This window comes from Crocuta crocuta, unplaced genomic scaffold (genome assembly GCF_008692635.1).
Source record: "Crocuta crocuta isolate KB4526 unplaced genomic scaffold, BGI_CrCroc_1.0 scaffold580, whole genome shotgun sequence".
Classification (NCBI taxonomy): Eukaryota; Metazoa; Chordata; class Mammalia; order Carnivora; family Hyaenidae; genus Crocuta; species Crocuta crocuta.
In genome coordinates this window covers 4,480,538-4,500,393 of record NW_027527940.1, presented here as the reverse complement: position 1 = coordinate 4,500,393, position 19,856 = coordinate 4,480,538, and the positions used below count along the sequence as shown (strand labels likewise).

Sequence of the window (19,856 nt, the reverse complement as noted above, 5' to 3'; positions counted from 1 at the left end):
TTAATGTTTTATTTATTTTTGAGAGGTAGATAGAGACAGAGCACAAGCAGGAGAGGAGCAGAGTGGGGGGGGAGACAGAATCAGAAACAGGCTCCAGGCTGTCCGCACAGACCTCCACACGGGGCTCGAATCCATGGACCATGAGATCATGACCTGAGCTGAAGTCGGACACTCAACCAACTGAGCCACCCAGGCACTCCCCGAATAAGGACATTCTCATAACTACAATGAGATTGTCAAAATCGGGAAACTAATAATACCACTATCTATTAAAAACCTTATTCAAATTTTGCCAGTTATTCCAATAATACCCTTTATAGCAATAATAATCTGGTTCTAGAACCTGAGAGCACCAGGTGCTTGCAGTGGTCTGTCTCTTTTCAACTCCTTTAATTTTCCCTTCAGTCCGTTTCTTCAAGACCATAACATCTTTGAAAACTACAGACTGGTCATTTGGTTATTTGCCTTCTATTTGGGTGTAATGTTTCTTCATGTTTCATTTCAGGTTAAGCATTTTTGGCAGAGTATCACAGAAGTGACCCTCCCAGCAAATTACATCAAAAGGCACATAATGCCAATTTGGCCATTAATGGTGGTGATATTTGCCAGCTTTCTCCTCTGTATCATTACTGTTTTTCCATTTTTAATAAATAAGCCATGTGAAAATATTCAGATATAAAAATTCTATTCTTAAGCAGACTCTTAGCCACTAGCTTTAGCATTCATGATTCTTGCCTGACCCAATTACTGCCACGATGGCTGCTGAGTGGGGATTTCCCTAACCCCATCTTATCAGTCAGCTTTCTACTGTCCGAAAGGTCTTTGCCTTTCCCATTTACTTATTTACATCTTCCACAGGTATGAATTTAGGAATTCTTGTTTTATTATGTGGATTGTAATCCTTACTATCACTGTTTTATGTTTAAATTGTCCCATATTTTGCAGTGAGAGCTCATTCAAGAGGGTTACTGTGCCATTTTCATGTTTCTCCAACACTCTTTGAGCACTATGTTATATTCTGAAATTACCTTACTTTCAGGTTCATCTTGTACTTTTTCCTGGCCCAAGCCCAGAATCAGTCATTTCTCCCAAGGGCTCAGATTCCTTCAGGGGGTAAAGGAGTAAGACTGCTTCTAAGAAACTGTCCCAGGGGCACCTGGGTGGCTTGATCTATTGAGCTTTCGGCTCTTGAGTTCAGCTCACATCATGATCCCAGGGTCATGGGATCAAGGCCCCCAAGTGGGCCTCCATGCTGAGTCAGAAGCCTGCTTGGGATTCTCTTTCTCCCTCTCTCTCTCTCAAAACAAAAACAAGAAGCTGTCCCACAGGACAGAGCTAGGAGATACCCACACACAATTTCTAAAAGTAGTATGAAAATATTCAGTTCATACTAGTGACTCCAATTCTAGTTCAATTCAACCACAGGATTCATTCTAGATTCCCCCTTACCATATTCAATTACTCTTTTCTCCTACAATAGACATCAGACTCCCATTATCCTCCAAATCCCTCTTATTTAAGCCTCAAATACAGAAAAACTGGTTTCTGAACTGCTACCCCATATGACTGCCAAAAACTTAAAATCAAAAACCTAAAATTCTGTACTTCTTGACAACTATTTGTCACTAAAGATACATAGTCAAAATACCATGTTCAAGAGTTATTCATTTGAAATATGTTCATTTTATTTTTATCTTAAAGGTTTTCCCTCAGTCTTGATTTTTAATATGTAAATATTAACATAGTTTAGTATCACTCCCCCTCCCTTCCACCCTAATTCCATCCATCCTGTCATTAATTTCATTTTCTGATTTATCTCTCACATGTGCAATATGAAAATGAGCAAATATATGTATTTGTTTTGTTTTGTGTTTTGGAAAACAAATCATTTTAATTTCCAATTCTATTATAGATGGAAAGTGACCTACTACACACAGATACTGTTTAGCACTTCAGGTTTCTTCACTTAAGAATATATCCCTAGAATCACTCCATATCAGTTTACAAGATCATGCTCACTCTTCTTCCTGCCTACTAGTCTACCGTGTGGATGTACCAAAGTTTACTCAATCAATCTCCTATGTGTTGCTTACCAACTTAAAACTTAAATCCAGGTTGCCTAGGATATTTTGCAATTGCAAATAACACAACAGTAGTAACCTTGTATGTCTATAATTTTGGATAATAAGAAGTGTATGTTCAGTGTAAATACCTGAAAGGGGAACTGTGGGATTCACATGTAAATGCCCGTTTATTTAGTCTTAGCAATTATATTCCCTTCCTAGCAATTTAGGAAAGGCTGCTTTGCCAGACTTAACCAATGGAAAATGTTTTTAAGTTTTTTATTTTTTGCCAATCTGACAGATGAGAAATGATGACTCAGGGTAATTTTAGCTTTCATTTCTAACATAATGAGTCAAGTTGAAAATCTTTCCATATGTTTAAGGTCTATTTTATACATATTTTTGTGAGCTATCCATGTTTCTTGCCCGTTTTGCTATTAACTCTGGTCTGTATTTCCTCAATTTTAAGAGGTTTTTTGAAACATAATAGGGATATTAGTCTTTTATTTGCAAACTACATTACAAATATTTCCTCCCACTTGGTGGTCTTTCAACTTTCTTTATAGATTTTTGCAAAGCAGAACAGGATTTTTAAATTCTTTACCTAGTCACACTTACCACTTTAAAAAAAAAAAAACTGAAACTGGATTTTGAGCCATATTCAAAATCCTTTCATTACCTTTCCCTGAAGTTAGGGAAATCCATCTACACATTCTTTTAGTGCTTTACATAGATTTCGCTTATTATATTTAGTTCTCTGATCTGTGGTTCATTTTTGTATATGATATGAAGTACAAATCTAGTTTTATATTTTTCTAACCAGCTAGCTATCTAGTTATTCACCATTTATTAAAAAGCTAATCTTGGGGCTCCTGGGTGGCTCAGTTGGTTAAGCATCTAACTTCGGCTCAGGTCATGATCTCACGGTTTGTGAGTTAGAGCCCCAAGTTGGGCTCTGTGCTGACAGCTCAGAGCCTGGAGCCTGCTTCGGATTCTATGTTTCCTTCTCTGTCTCTGCCCCTCCCCGGCTCGTGTTCTGCCTCTCTCTCAAAAATAAACATTAAAAATTTTTTTTTTTAAATAAAAAGCTCATCTTTGGGATTCCTGTGTGGCTCAGTCGCTTGAGTGTCTCACTCTTGATCTCAGCTCAGGTCACAATCTCATGATTTATGAGTTTAAGCCCTGCACTGGGCTCTGCTCTGATGGCATGGAGCCTGCTTGGGATTCTATATCTCCTTCTCTCTGACCCTCCCCCACTCGTGGGGTTTTTTTTCCTCTAACTTAAGCTAATCTCTGGAATTTGAAATAATACCTTTACCACATTACCCGTATTCTATATGTACTTGGATCTACTTCTAGCTTTTCTATTCTGTCCCACTGGTTTATGGAACACCACCATGCTCTTTTAACTACACTATACTTTAATATAGGAGATGGCCATAGTCTTTCTTTTGCAGTATATTCCTAGTTATTTATATGAACATTTTTTTCTTAAACTTAGGGGAAACTTTAGGGGGTTTTTTAATGTTATTTTTAAAATTTTTTTAATGTTTGTTTTTGAGAGAGACAGAGGACAACCAGGTGAAGGGAAGAAAGAGAGGGAGACAATCTGAAGCAGGCTCCAGGCTCTGAGCTATCAGAACACAGCCTGATGCACAGCTCAAACCCACAAACTGTGAGATCATTACCTGAGCCTTACTCAGATGCCCAACCGACTGAGCTACCCAGGTACCCCTTTAGTCTTCTTTTCAAATAAGTCTAATTTAAAAACAAGTTCAAGTCAATTCCTATGAACTTTTGTATAAACTTGTTTGGTTGTATTTTAAAATTTTTCTTTGAGAGTGGCTCATTGGGTTAAGCATCCAACTTCAGCTCAGGTCATGATTTAACAGTTTTTAAGTTTGAAGCCCTGCACTGGGCTCTGTGCTGACAGCTTCGAACCTCAAGCCCATTTCGAATTCTGTGTCTCCGTCTCTTCCCCTTCCCAATTGTGCATGCACATGCTTTCTCTTTCTCTCTCTGAAAAATAAATCTTAACATTTTTTTTTGTTTTTAAAGTGGCCTTAAATTTACAAACTACCTCAGAAAGAACTGTTCTGATATTTACCCAACAACCAGAACAAGGAATGCCTCATTTGTTCATCTATCTTTATATCTTTCAGAAGTTTTAAGATTTCTCCCATAGGGTTATTCCTAAATATTTAGACTTCTGTTTGTATGCTACTATAATTGGTTATTAAGTTTATGACAATTTCTACATGTCAATTTTTTATCCTCTTCCTTATTGTTTCAGTTTTATCACACACATCACGCATTTTTTTTTTTTTAGTGTACTAGGTCATCTACAAACGTAGCTTAGCTTCCTTTCCAAGGTTTTTGCTTTTAGCTGATCCACTTCTTGTCTAACTGCATTGGCTATTCTCTCTAGTAAAATGTAGTAGAAATAGTAGGCATCCTTGCTTACTCCTGATCTTAGTGGAACTAAGTTTTTCTTAAGATACTGGGTTATTAACTGGAATTTAAATACTTAAAAGAGTACTCATGAATTCCTATTTTCCTAAGTGCTCCTATCCAGAAACAGCTGAACTTTCTTAAAGGCTTCTCTTAGCATCTATCTAAATGATATGACCTCCCTTCTATCTATTGATAAATACATCACTAGAAGCCCCAGGACCTTGAATTCCTACAATAAATCCCACTTGGTCATGGTTTATAATTTTAACATGCTGTTAGAGTCTGTTAGCTAACAGTTACTTGGTATTGTTGCACCAATACTGATATGTGACTAATCTGAAATCTTTTTAGGTTGTCTTTATCAGATCCAGGAATTAAGGTCATACTTGCTTCATAAAAAGAATTTGGGGTGGTTTTGTTGTTTTTGTTTTTGTTTTGTTTTTACGGTCTCTGCTCTCAGACAATATATGTAGCTCCGGTTTTTTAATGTTTCATGAAATTGCCAAATAAAACTATCTGGGCTTTGTGCTTTTTCTGTGAATTCGTTCTATAGATTTTGGTCCACTTAAGCTTTCTACCTCTCAATTTCTGGTAAAACATGCTTTCTAAACAAATATTCTAGTTCATCTTCTCTGTTGTGACTTTTAAGTTTCTCTATTTCTATGGTGATTTCCTCTTTTCATATTTGTATTTGTGTTTTTAGTGGTCACTCTCTCATTAATTACAGCTATTATTTTTCTATCTTCTAAATCATAAAATTTGCCTTTATCCTTCCTAAATCTTTTATTTCTTTTCAAATATTTTGTTGGATTTTTCCCCCTTGGTTTCTTGAGCTGGGAATTTAGTTCATTTTCCTTCTTTCATTTTTACTAAGCACTTAAGGCCATACATTTTCCTCTGCTCATTTTTTTATAAGTATTCCATAGATTTTTAAGTATTTTTTTTTTTTGTTTTCTTAAGGGTTCTGTCATTCTGACTTCTATTTTCTCCTTTCAATCAATAATAGACTTTCAAATGAGAATGATTTTGCTTTTATTGCTACATAGTTTTGATCAGTGTCGTTCGTGGTATTTTTGCTTTATGGCATTTCATGATGCTCTGCTTCTGTCCTAATACATAATTAACTTTTGTGAATATTCCATGAGTACTGGAAAGAATGATTTAATGCCTATTTTAAGGCTGTAAAGCCTGAAACAGGTCCAGAAGATCTACCCATTAGTGTGACTAAGATCTCCTATAGCTTATTTTTGTCCATTTTGATCTGCCTTGTACTAATTATGTGTTTAAGTCAAAATTTGTTTCTACTTATAGCTCCTTGGAATCCTATAGTTTCTGCTTAATAAAGTTCATGGTTTTATCATTTGGGACACAGTTTTTTGTTTTGTTTTGTTTTTTTAGATTATCATTATAAATTGTGGCCCTTAGCATGCGAAAATGTCTTTTCTTTGTCATGGTTAATACTTGAATTTTATGTTATCCAACTTTTAAGGTCACAAACACTGCTATATTATTTCCATTCTCTGGTATACCTTTGCCCATCCCTTATTTTTAACCTTTCTGAATCACATTGATGTCTCTTGTATACCACATATAGTTTGGTCTTGCTTCACCTACACCTTTTTCTCTTAATAAAGGAAGTAAATGAGTTTAGTAAGTTAAGCCATCTGTATTTATTCACATAAAAGACACATTTAGTTTTTATTCTTTTATAATCACTCTATGAACCATGTTGTGTTTGCTGTTTACGTGCTTTATTTTGTTATTTACTAAGTTTATGTTTTTGATCTAGTGGTTATCTTTAATTATACCTATTTAATGGGACTTTATCTGTTTATCATTTACTCTTTTAGTAACTGGGCTAATTGTAATAGTACCTGCTGATTCACAACTATCAGTGAACTTACTCTGCTGTACTCTTTTCCTCTTCCCACTCCTCCCCCACTTTTTCTACAACTGAAATAGCATTTATACAGTGTCCTCTACCCTCATTTCTAGCCCTGTATTAGACTTGGAATTTTAATTAAATAAGCTCCATAAATCTTTCATTGAAATTTCTCCACTCATCTCCTGTTTGGATGAAGCTGAGCTGGTCCGAGATTCCCTAAAGAAGAACTTGGGAACACAGAATTACCCGAGACCTTGCATAGTTAAAACTGGTCTTCCTTAGTCTTAATACATTGTTTGGTCAGATATAAAATCCTTAGTCCCACAAGCTCTCCTCAAGTCTCCTGAAAGTGCTTTTCCATTGCTGCCTTGTTTTGTGTGTTACTTTTGACAAGTCTGATGTTACTCAGTTTCTCATCTTTGTAAGTTACAGGAAATTTTTGCCTCCAATTCCTGAGGAATTTCATTTAAAAATGTAATAGTCATACTTGGATATTTACTCAAGTCTGATCATTCTAGGTTAATTCTCCCAGGTGCTCAGTGGGCTTTTTCATGATGTAACTCTATGTCGTGTGTGTGTGTGTGTGTGTGTGTGTGTTTTCTTAGGACACAGTTTTAAATATTAATTCTGGTCCTGGTTTTTCTTCTTCAGACACTCCAATTACATGTATGTTCACTCTTTGCTTATAACCCACTTAAATCACTTTACCTTTTTATCTTCAATTTCTTGGTTTTCCCCACTTTTCTTCAATGTTCCTTATTAAATTTCATTTAACTGAATTCTCCCCTAAAATACTTTGTAATTGTCTTCATTTCTGATAAAGAATTCTGGTTTTCCCTCATTTTTAAACAATCAGCTCTAACTTTATTTCTATTTCACATTCATTTTGTTACTACTTTTTAAATAAAGTTTCTGATTTTCATACCTCAAATTCTTACTTGAAGCTACTACAAGACTGCATTATGATCATCTACTTCATATTTGCAACAAAGAGTGTTTTCTCAACTGAAGTTTTCGTTCTCATTTTTTAAAATGTTATTTGAGGGAGGGAGAGGGAAAAGGGGAGAGGAGGGGGGAGAGAGGGAGAGAGAGAGAGAGAGAGAGAGAGAGAAGAAGGAGGAAGGGAGAGGGAGGGAGAGGGAGAGAGAGACAGAGAATATCTTAAGCAGACGCCATGCCCAGCACAGAGCCTGACATGGGGCTTGATCTCACAACCCTGGCATCATGACCTGAGCAGAAATCAAGAGCAGATGCTCAACCAACTGAGCCACCCAGGGCACTCTATTCTCATTCCTTATTTTAAAAGCTTGATATAGATTAACTACTTCAGTCTGCGCATTTTGTGGATAGAACTGGAAGTCTGGAGTGGCAAACAAGATTCCCAGTTCAAGAGCCTCCTTTTCTGTCAGTACAGCAAAGTGCCATTTAGTTCATTCATGTCTTGATTTTAGGGAGGGGTAGGGAAAGAGGTAGTATATCTTTCAATATTTTTGGTTTTTATCTTGTAAAGATAAAAATCTTCCTTGATTCATTTTTTCCTTCACTTCACAATTTCCAAAGATGCCTCTCCTTCTAATAGGTCTTCCCCAGAAGCAGTGCCCTTCCATGACCGCCTTCTTGACTCCTGGGTGCATGTTTAAGTCCCTTCCCTGAAGTCACTGCTGTAACCTAACAGGACTCTTTTGCAGTATTTTCAATCTTACAGTGAACTTCTTTCTGAGAGTAATTTTATCTGAATTCCTTTCTCTTTCTTCTGTGCAGTTTGTCAACATTCCAACTCTCCACAGAGACTTGTAGTGGGAACTCAAGAAACAGACCTACTAGAAATTGTGGTTGTTCTTATTGTTAATTGAAGTCTGTAGTTTCCTGTCTTCTGGTTATGCTAAAGCCATGAAAATGAGAGTTTTAATTGTTGTTCTTATTTACCTACTCAGTTTTTGGAGGGTATGCAGAGTTCTGGATTTAGGAGACGACAATTAGCTTTAATCTCTAGAAAACTCTCTTTGTAAAAATCTTAAATATTCATACTCACTGACCAAATTCCACTGCTGGGTTCTGATCCATGGTTATACCCACAAAAACACACTAATATACATTCAGATGTTTACTGCAGCACTGCTTGTTCATCCATACAATGGAACACTATACATTCATTACAATAAACACGGTAAATGTGTATGACCAGATAGGGAAAAAGTGAAAAAGAACAAAGTATGAAAGTGTATAATACAATGTTTTTTGAGTTAAAAGTAAATATATGGATATATATTTGGCATATAATAAAGTTTTTTGGAAAGATAACACAAGAAACTTAAGAGTGCTTTACCTCTGGGAAAGGAGACTGATACGAAGAAAGAAGAAAAAAAGATGTGCATTTTATTTTACATGTTTCTGTAATAAAAGTTTTTCTATGTACATGTTATTTGATTTTTAAAGCATTAAGAGTACAACTAAGTACCCATTTAAAACCCAACTTCCAGGGGCACCTGGATTGATCAGCTACTTGGGCTCAGGTCATGACCTCAGTCATCAACTCACGGATCATGAATTTGAGCCCAGCATCAGGCTCTCTGCTGTCAGCACAGAGGCTGTATCCTCTGTCCCCATCTCGCTCTGCCCTTCCTCCCTCACTCTCTCTCTTGCTCTCAAAAATAAATATTTAAAAAAATGGAGGGGGCGGGCGCCTGGGTGGCTCAGTCGGTTGGGCATCTGACTTCGGCTCAGGTCATGATCTCACAGTTCGTGAGTTGAAGCCCCACACTGGGATCTGTGCTGACAGCTTAGTGCCTGGAGCTTGCTTCAGATTCTGGGTCTCCCTCTCTCTCTGCTCCTCCCTCCCTCCCTCCCTCCCTCTCCCTCTCTCTCTCCCACTCTCTCTCAAAAATAAATATTTAAAAAAAATGTTAAAAGCGGGGGCCCCTGGGTGGCTCAGTCAGTTAAGCATCTGACTTCAGCTCAGGGTCATGATTTCACAGCCTGTGAGTTCGAGCGCCATATCGGGCTCTGTGCTGACAGCTCAGAACCTGGAGCCTGCTTCAGATTCTGTGTCTCCCTCCCTCTCTGCCCCTCCCCCACTTGCATTCTCTCTCTCTCAAAAATAAACACTAAAAAAATTTTTTTTATTTTTTTAAATCCAACTTCCATTTCTACCACTGTAATGGAAATAATGGGCAAATGGCTACATTCCTAGCCTCCCCTGCCATTAGATGTGGCTGTTTCACTGTGTCCTTTACAATGGACTTAAATACAATGTCAAAAATGAAGAAAATATATGCATTTAATATAAAGCAGAAAATAGCTTTAAAAGAGAAACAGAAATTAAATTTAAAAAGTTATTCTCTGAAATAGACTGATAAAATCAATAAACTACCAGGTAATCTATCAAGAAAACAAAACAGGTTCTGGTCCAAGATGGCAATGCAGACTCTGAACACAACTCCTCTATAAGCACACAGATCTACATCCATTTATAAAGCAATTCCTCTTGAAGAACCCAGGGCTGACTGAACAGCTTCTGCACACCAAAAGAGAGACTACAGAAGTAAAGGCAAGAGAGACATTGACATGGCAATGAAGGGAACTTCCACCTCCCATGCTGAACCTCAGTGAGGAACGCTAGGTGGAGGGAATCCTGAGCATATTCATCTGCCTTGGGGCAAAGAAAAAAAAGTCAAGGTCTAAAAGGGCAACTAGAATATAAAGAAACCAGCCCGAGAACCCTACCAAATGGCAAAGGAGCTGCTGGCACTCTCTCCAGATCAAAATGCCTTGCAAGTGTCTTCTACCTTAACAGCATAAATCAGAGCAGGATCCAGGCACCATCGCGGGCCTGTTGCCTCAGTGAGCCTCGGATGCCCAGGGCACAGAAAAACAACTACAGGTTAAAAAGGAAAACTAGAATATAAAAATGGAGCCCTAGAACTTTGTCAAATGGTGGGAGAATTGCTGGAACCCTCTGGGTCAGAGGGGTTGGCAAGCACCACAGTTTCTTGTTCCCCTCCACCATGACAGCATAGACAAGAGCAGGATCCAGGAGCCCTAGTGGCAGCCCAAGGCATCCCACCAAGATGACCCAGCATGCACATAGCAAGACACCCCTGGTCACCAATTACAATGGCTACAGTCATCTCACCAAGGTGACAAAAGTGCAAAGCACCCCAGAACACTCCAAGCCCTCAACATGTTGGCTGCAGATTACTTGCTAAGGCACCTCCAGGTGTGAGTGGTCAAGGACCCCCTGGTCAGCACCTCTCCTCGGTTGCAGGTGCCTCACTAAGGTGCCCCCCGCACTGAGCACCCCACAACAGTCCAGCTTGTATTCACTTCAGCTTCAGCTGTCCTGCCAGGGACCCCTCTGTCTAAAGAACCCCAGGACTGCTCTGGCCCATACCCACTTCAGCTCCCACCATCCCACCAAGGCAGCCCCAGGACAGAGTGTCCCAGGACCCCCACCCAATGCCAGCCACATCTCCAGCCAGTCAGCCAAATGTGCCTGGCACACATAGTCCACACACTGGATGACCACACAGAAGAGCATTCCTTCAAGTTCAGAAGTAGCATTCCTTCAAGTTCAGTAGTGAGTTCAGTGTACCACTGAATTCACAGAAACAAACACAAAAAGTCAAGCAAAATGAAGAGACCGTAATGTCCCAAATGAAAAAATAACACAAAACCTCAGGAATAGAGATAAATAAAATGCAGATAACCAGTCTAACTGATAAAGAATTCAAAATAATGATTATAAAGATGCTCACCAGACTGGAGAATAGAGTGATTGAACTTGACAAGAAGTTTTACAAAGAGAAAAATTTTAAAAGAACCTATCAGAGTTGAAGAATACAATAAATGAAATGGAAAGCACACTAGAAGGAATCAACAGCGGCTCAGAGGATGCAGAACAGATCCGTGATGTGAAACACAGGATACAGAAGACACTCAAAAGGAACAGCAAACAGTAAAGAATTTTTTTTAATGAGGATACATAAAGGGATCACTTGGACAACATTAAGTAGACATTCAGATTATAGGGATCACAGAGGGAGAAAGGAGGAAGAAGCAGAAAACTGATTTGAAGAAATAATGGCTGAAAACCTCTCTAATCTGGGGAAGGAAACAGACATCAAGATTCAGGAAGCACAGAGAGTTCCAAACAAGATAATCCCAAGGAGGTCCACACCACAACATATAATTAAAATGCCAAAGATTAAAGATAAACAGGGATACCTGGGTGGCTCAGTTGGTTAAGCGTCAGACTTTGGCTCAGGTCATGATCTCGCTGTTCGTGAGTCCAAGCCCTGCATCAGGCTGCGCACTAATAGTATGGAGTCTGCTTGAGATTCTTTCTTTTTCTTTCTTCCTCTCTCTCTCTCTCTCTTTCCTTCCCTCCCTCCCTCCCTACTCCCCGACTTGTGCTCTCTCTCCCAAAATAAATAAACTTAAAAAAAAAAAAGATAGAGAATTTTAAAAGCAGCAAGAGAGAAACAACTAGTAACATAAAAGACAAACTCCTTAAAGCTATTAGTGGATTTTTTAGCAGAAACTTTGTAGGCAGAAGGGAGCAGCATGTGCACTTAAAAAGAATGTGTATTCTGTTTTTGGATGAAATGTTCTATATATGTATGTTTTTAATGTGTCATTTAAGGCTATTTTATGTGTCATTTAAGGTAATATTCATATGTATTTATTGCTTTTCTGTCTGCTGTATTCCAGTGGTGTAAGTGGAGTATTAAATTTCCCTGTTACTGTAAACTGTAAATTTTTTTATGCCCATTAATATTTGCTTTATGCAGTTAGGTGCTCCAGGGTTGGGTGCACAGATATTTAAAATTGTTATATTTTCTTGTTGGATTGGTCCCTTTAACATTATGTAATGGCCTCTTTGTCTCTCTTTTCTTTGTCCTTCATGACCCTGGCTAAGGTTTACCTGTTTTGTTTATTCAAAGAACCAGCTATTGGTTTCAGTGATCTTTCCTATTTTCTTTTAAGTCTCCAATTATTTCTGTCTGATCTTTATCATTTTTGTCCTTCTACTAACCTTGGGCTTTGTTTTTTTTGTTTTTTTTTTTTTTTAGCTCCTTTATGTCTAAGGTTACAGTGTTTGAGATTTTTCTAGTTTCTGAAGTAGGACTATATCCCTATAAATTTCCCTCTTAGAACTGCTTTTGTTATGTCACGAAGATTTTGGATTATTGTATTTTTAGTTTTCTTAATGTATTTTTTTATTTTCTCTTTGGACTTTTGTTGACTTACTGATTTTTTTTAATAGCACGTTATTTGGCCTTCATGTGTTTATAGTTTTTGTTCCCCTACCTCATCCTGGTAACTGAATGCTGGTTTCATACTGTGGTGGTTGGAAAAGATGAATGACATTTCAATCTTGTTAAATTTATTGAGATTTATTCTGTGACCTAACATGTGATCTCTCCTTAAGAATGTTTCATGTGTGCTTGAGGGGGCACCTGGGTGGCTCAGTCGGTTAAGCATCTGACTACGGCGCAGGTCATGATCTCACAGTTTGTGAGATCAAGCCCCACAAGAGGCTCTGTGTTGACAGTGTAGGACCTGCTTGGGACTCTCTCTCCCTCTCTCTACCCCTCCCTCATGCTCTCTCTCAAAATAAATAAAAGAAAAAAGAATTTAAGAAAAGAATGTTTCATGTGCACTTGAAAAGCATTTGTACTGTTTTGGGATGAGATGTACTATATATGTCTATGTTTATGTGTCATTTAAGGCTACAGTTCACTTACTGATTTTCTGTCGGATCTATATTCCAGTGGTGTAAGTGAAAGAAAAAAATGATAAAGATCAGACAGAAATAAATGGAGACTTAAAAAAAATAGAAAAGACCACTAAAGCAAAGATAAAAGAGGTAAACCTTAGCCAGACTCATGAAGGAAAAAGAAAAAAGAGGACCCAAAGAAATAAATTCAGAAATAAGTAACAACTTATGCCATGAAAATACATAGGATTTTAAGAGACTACTAGGAAAAGTTATACACCAACAAACTGGATAACCTAGAAAATCTGGGTAAATTCCTAGAAACATACAATCTTTTAAAACTCAATCAGGAAGAAACTGAGAATCTGAACAGATTAATTACTAATATCAAAACAACTGGTAATCAAAGCACCCCTTACAAACAGAAGTCCACGACCAAATGGATTGATAAGTGAATTCTACCAAACATTTAAAGAATTAATACCAGAGCACCTGGGTGGCTCAGTTAGTTAAGCATCTGGCTTCAGCTCAGTTCATGATCTAGCAGTTCATGAGTTCAAGCCCTGCATCAGGCTCACTGCTGTCAGCAGGGAGCCAGCTTTAAATCTTCTGTCCCCCTTTTCTTTCTGCCCCTTTCCCATACTCTCTCTTAAAAATAAAGGTTTTTAAAAAATTTTTTTTAAATTAATACCGGGGCACCTGGGTGACTCAGTCGATTAAGCATCCCACTTCAGCTCAGGTCATGAAATCACCATTCATGGGCTCGGGCCCCACATCGGGCTCTGTGCTGACAGCAAGCTCAGAGCCTGGAGGCTGTTTCAGATTCTGTGTCTCCCTCTCTCTCTGACCCTACCCTGTTCACGCTGTCTCTCTCTCTCTCAGAAATAAATAAAATGTTAAAAAAAATTAACACCTATTTTCCACAAAGTACAAAAAAAAAAAGAAGAAAGCTTCCAAATAACATTCTATGCAGCTGGCATTACCATACCATACCATACTGTCATACCAAAGACTTCACAAAAAAAGAAAACCACAGGCCAATATCCCTGATCAACATCAATGTAAAAACCCTCAACAAAATTTTAGGAAACCTCATTAAACATTTCAATTGGATCATTCACCATGATCAAGTGAGATTTATTCTGGGGAAATAAGAATGGTTCAATGTGCACAAATTCAATAACATGATACATGATATTAACAAAATGAAGGCTTAAAATCATATATCACCTCAATAGATGCAGAACAACTATTTGACAAAATTCAACATCTGTTCATGATTAAAACCCAAAAACTAAAAGGCAGCCTACAGAATGGGAGACGATATTTGCAAACAACACATGTGATAAAAGGTTAGTATCCAAAATCTATAAAGAACTTATCAAACTCAACACCCCAAAAAACAAATAAGCCAGTTAAGAAATGGGCAGAAGATATTTGGCAGAATGAAATGGGCAGAATAGACACTTTTCCAAAGAAGACATCCAGATAGCTAATGGACACATGAAAAGATATTCAACATCACTCATAAACGAGGAAATACAAATGAAAACCATGATGAGATCAACCTCACGCCTGTCAGAATGGTTAAAATTAACAACACAAGGAACAGGTGTTGACAAGGATGTGGAGAAAAAGAAACCCGCTTACACTGTTGGTGGGAATGCAAACTGCTACAGCCACTGTGGAAAAACAGTATGGAGGTTCCTCAAAAAGTTAAAAATAGAACTACCCTAGCATCCAGCAGATGCACTACTAGGTATTTACCCAAAAGGTACAAAAATACAGATTCAAAGGAGTAATAACTTGCACCCCAATGTTTATAGCAGCATTATCAACAACTACCAAACTATGGAGAGAGCCCAAATGTCCACAGATTGATGAATGGATAAAGAAGATGTGGTATATATACACAATGGAATATTAATCAGCCATCAAAAAGGATGAAATCTTGCCATTTGCAAGAATGTGGATGGAGCTAGAGTGTATTATGCTAAGCAAAATAAGTCAGAGAAAGACAAATGCCATATGATTTCACTCATATGTAATTTAAGAAACAAAGCAGATAAACATATGGGAGGGGAGGGAAAAGAGAGGGAAACAAACCAAAAAAGACACTGAACAATAGAGACAAACTGAGGTTAATGGAGGGAGGGGAATGGGGGATGGGTATTAAGGAGGGCACTTGTTATGATGAACACTGGATGCTGTATGCATTTGATGAATCACTGAATTCTAACCATGAAACCATATTGTACTGTATGTTAACTAGAATTTAAATAAAATTTTGAAAAAAATTTAACTCAAGAAAATGAGTTAAAAAATTTTTTAACATTTATTTTTCAGAAAGAGAGAGAGGGGGAGGGAGGGGGGGTGAACAAGCATGAGCAGGGTAGGGGCAGAAAGAGGGAGACAGAAGATCTGAAGCCAGCTCCACACTATGAGCACAAAGCCCAATGCAGGGTTTGAACTCATGACCGTGAGATCATGACCTGACCCAAAATCAAGAGTCAGCCTCCCAACCGAGCCACCCAGGCGCCCAAACAAATGAGTTTAGAGGGAAAATAAAATCCATACAGGAAAAGCCCACACCTAACAAGAGTATGTTGTTAAAAAAACAGTTGTTTCTTTAAGATCAGATACAAGTCAAAAATCTACATTCTCATTTTTATTCAACATAGTACTGAAAGTACTAGCCACAGCAATTAGACAAGAAATAAAAGGCATCAAAATTATAAGGAAGAAGTGAAATGTCATTTTTGCAGCTGAAATATTACACATAGCCTATCCTAAAGACTACATCAAAACACTGTTAGAATAAATGAATTCAGCAGAGTCATAGGATACAAAATTAATATAAAGAAATCTCTTGTATTTCTATATACTAATAACAAAGTAGCTGAGAAACTAAGAAAATTCCATTTACAACTGTACTAGAGAGAATAAAACACAGAGGAATAAACTTAGCTAGGAGGTAAAAGACCAGTATCCTACAAAATAAAACACCGATAAAAGATGGTGCACCGGTTCAGTCAGTTAAGCATCTGACTCGGATCAGGCCATGATCTCAGTTTGTAGGTTGGAGCTGCGCATCGGGCTCTTGGCTAACAGAATCTGGAAACTGCTTTGGATTCTGTGTCTTCTCTCATTCTCTCTGTCCTTCCCCCACTCATGCTGTTTTTCTCTCAAAAATAAACATTAAAAATAAATGAATGAAAGAATGAATGGATAAATAAATAAAACACTGATGAAACAAATTGAAGATGACACAAATGGAAAAGTATTCCATGCTCGTGGATTGGAAAAATTATTATCGTTACAATACCCACATTACCCAAAGCAATCTACAGTTTCAATTCAATCCCTATCAAAAGACAAATAGTATTTTTTACCATATTAGAATAAATTATCCTAAAATTCATATGAAACTGCAAAAGACCACATAGCCAAAACAATCTTGAGAAAAAAAGAACAAAGTTGGGGGTAACACAATCCCAGATTTCAAACTACACTACAAAACTATAATAAGCAAAGAAGGATGGTACTGGCACAAAAACAGACACATTGATCAATGGAAGGATAGACAGCCCAGAAATAAACTCTCACTTATATGGTCAATTAATCTATGCTAAATGGAGAAAAGACAGTCTCCTCAATAAATGGCACTGGGAAAACTAAACAGTTACATCCAAAAAGAATGAAACTCGACCACTTCTTACATCATCGACAAAAATAAACTTAAATAAAGAACTAAACATGAGACCTAACGTATATAACTACTAGCAGAAAACACAGCCAATAATTTCTTTGACATCAGCCTTAGCAATATCTGTCTAGATTTGTCTCCTCAGGCAAGGAAAACAAAACAAAAATAAGCTACGGGGACTACACCAAAATAAAAAAGCTTTTGCTGAGCAAGAGAAACCTCAACAAAAATAAAAGGCAACCTAATGAATGGAAGAAAACATATGCAAATAATATATCCAACAAGGGGTTAATTTCCAAAATATACAAAGAATTTATATGAATCCACACCAAGAAACCAAACAATCCAATTTAAAAAAATGGCAGAGATGTGAATAGACATTTTTCCAGAAAGACATACAGAGAGTCAACAGATACATTAAACGATGCTCAATCTCACTCATCAGGGAAATGTAAATCAAAGCCACAATGAGATATCACTTCACATGTTAGAATGGATAGTATCAAAAAGACAAGAAATAACAAGCATTGGCAAGGATGAAGATAAAAAGGAACCCTTGTGCATTGTTGATGAAAAAGTAAATTGGTTCATCCACTGTGGAAAACTGTACAGAGGATCCTCAAAAAATTAAAAATAGAAATACCATATGTTCTAGGGACACCTTGGTGACTGAGTCAGTTAAGCAACTCACTCTTGATTTTAGCTCAGGTCATGATCTCATGGTTCGTGAGACTGAGTCCCACATCAGGCTCTGCATTGACAGCATGGAGCCTGCATGAGATGCTCTTTCTCCCTCTTTTTCTGCCTCTCTTCCCCTCTCTCTCTCAAAATGAATAAACATTAAAAAAAAAAAAAAAAGAGAGAATGGGAGATCTTGCTGTTTGTGATAATATAGGTGGACCTAGAAAGTAAGTAAAGTAGACAAAGAAAGTCAAATAGCGTAGGATTTCATTTATATGTGGAATCTAAAAGCAAAACAAACAAAAATCAGAAACAGACCTATAAATACAGAGAACTGGTAGTTGCCAGAAGGGAGGGGTGTAGGGAATGGGCCAAATGGGTGAAGGTGAGTGGGAGGTATAGGTTTCCAGCTATGGAATGAGTAATTTACAAGGATGAAAGGTACAGCATAGGAAATACAGTCAAAGGTTTTGGAATAGTGTTCTATAGTGACAGATGGTAGCTACATGTGTGGTCAGCACAGCATAATGTCCACAGTTGTCAACTCACTATGTTGTACACCTGAAATTAATGTAACATTGTGTTAACTTGTGAGACTACAGTGCATAACCCTATGCAGATAAAATGGAATACCAAGAATAGGTAATTTTTTTAAAAATTTACCAAATATGATCCCAAAGATAAAGTTTAAAGAGCCATTAACATTAAAGAATACAGGAAGTTATTAAAAAGCTACTTCCTCCATAACAAAAAAAAGGATTAGGTCCTGACAATTCAATTTCACAAGAGAACTTGTACCAAATCTTTTAAGAGCAGATAATTCCAAGGCCATTTAAATTATTTAAGAGCATAGAAAAAGAAAATCTGAAAATTCTGACACTTAATGAACTTAATTGTGTTCCTACCACTCCAAATTCATAGGATGAAGCCTAACCCCCAATGTAACTGTATTGGTAATAGAGCCTTTAAAGAGATTCTTAAAGTTATTTAAATGAGGTCATAAGGGTGATGCCCTAATATGATAGAACTGGTATCTTTATAGGAGAAAGAGTCACCAGAGAGGTCTTTCCTTGCACACACAAAAGAAAGGCTACATCAAGAAATAGAAGAAGAAAGAAAGCCATCTGCACCCAGGAAAACAGGCCTCACCAGAAATTAAGCCTATTGGCATCTTGGTCTTGGATTTATAGCCTCCAGAAGTATGAGAACATTAATTTCTGTTGTTTAAGCAATCCAGTCTTTGGTATTTTGTTATGGCAGCCCTAACAAACTAATACATGAAATAAGCACACCATGGATACCAAAAAACCCGAGTTTAAAATATCACACACACACACACACACACACACAAATCAGCAAATCAGCTAATATCACATGACACTGATGCAAATGCCCAAAATAAAATATTAACAAAATATCAAATCCCTTTTAACCTAGAATGTAAGAAGAGTTTAATATTAGTAAAACTATTAAGATAAATTTATAAACAGATCTGGGGGGGGAGAAGATAATTTCCATAAATGCTGGAAGCATTTAAAAGATATTCAATTCCCATCCCTGATTTAAGAAAAGTAAAAAAGAACAAAAATTAAAACAGGAACCAGTCACAGCTCTGTTAACATGAACAAAGGATAAAATGAGAAAACACTAATGGCAGTCTCTCTACAGTTAGGAACAAGACAAATATGCCCACTATCACAACCATTACTCATCACCGTGATAAAATTTAGAGCTGTAGGGGCACTAAGTAGTACTCAGTCGGTTAAGCATCTGACTCTTGGGGCACCTGGGTGGCTCAGTCAGTTAAGCATCTGACTTCGGCTCAGGTCATGATCTCATGGTTCGTGGGTTTGGGCTCCGTATCAGGCTCTGTGCTGATGGCTAGCTCAGAGCCTGGAGCCTGTTTTGGATTCTGTGTCTCCCTCTCTCTTTCTGACCCTCCCCTGCTCACTCTGTCTCTACCTCTCTCTCAAAAGATAAGTAAAACATTAAAAAATTAAAAAAAAAAAAAAAAAGCATCTGACTCTTGATTTCAGCTCAGGTTATGATCTGACAGTCCATGACTTCAAAACCCATGATGGGTTCTGAGCTGTCAGCAGAGAGCCTGCTTGGGATTCTCTCTCTCCCTCTCTGTCTGCCCCTCCCCTGCTCACACTCTCTCAGAATAAATGAACGTGAAAAAAATTTTTACAGCTATAGACAACTCAATTGGACAAGATAAACAAAGGGCATTGGGCTGCATGTCTGGCTGAGTCACTAGATCGCCTGGCTCTTAGTCTTGGGGTAGAGAGTCAAGCTTCATGATGGGTGTGGAGCCTACATAAAAAAAAAAAAAAAAAAAATGAAAAA

At 37.5% G+C, this 19,856-nt stretch overlaps 1 protein-coding gene across 1 annotated transcript in view; it reads right to left on the bottom strand.

The window, feature by feature from the left end:
• The window catches only part of PCCB (propionyl-CoA carboxylase subunit beta), an 84,118-nt gene that overhangs the window by 15,796 nt on the left and 48,466 nt on the right, over positions 1–19,856 (bottom strand). The window lies entirely within an intron of this gene.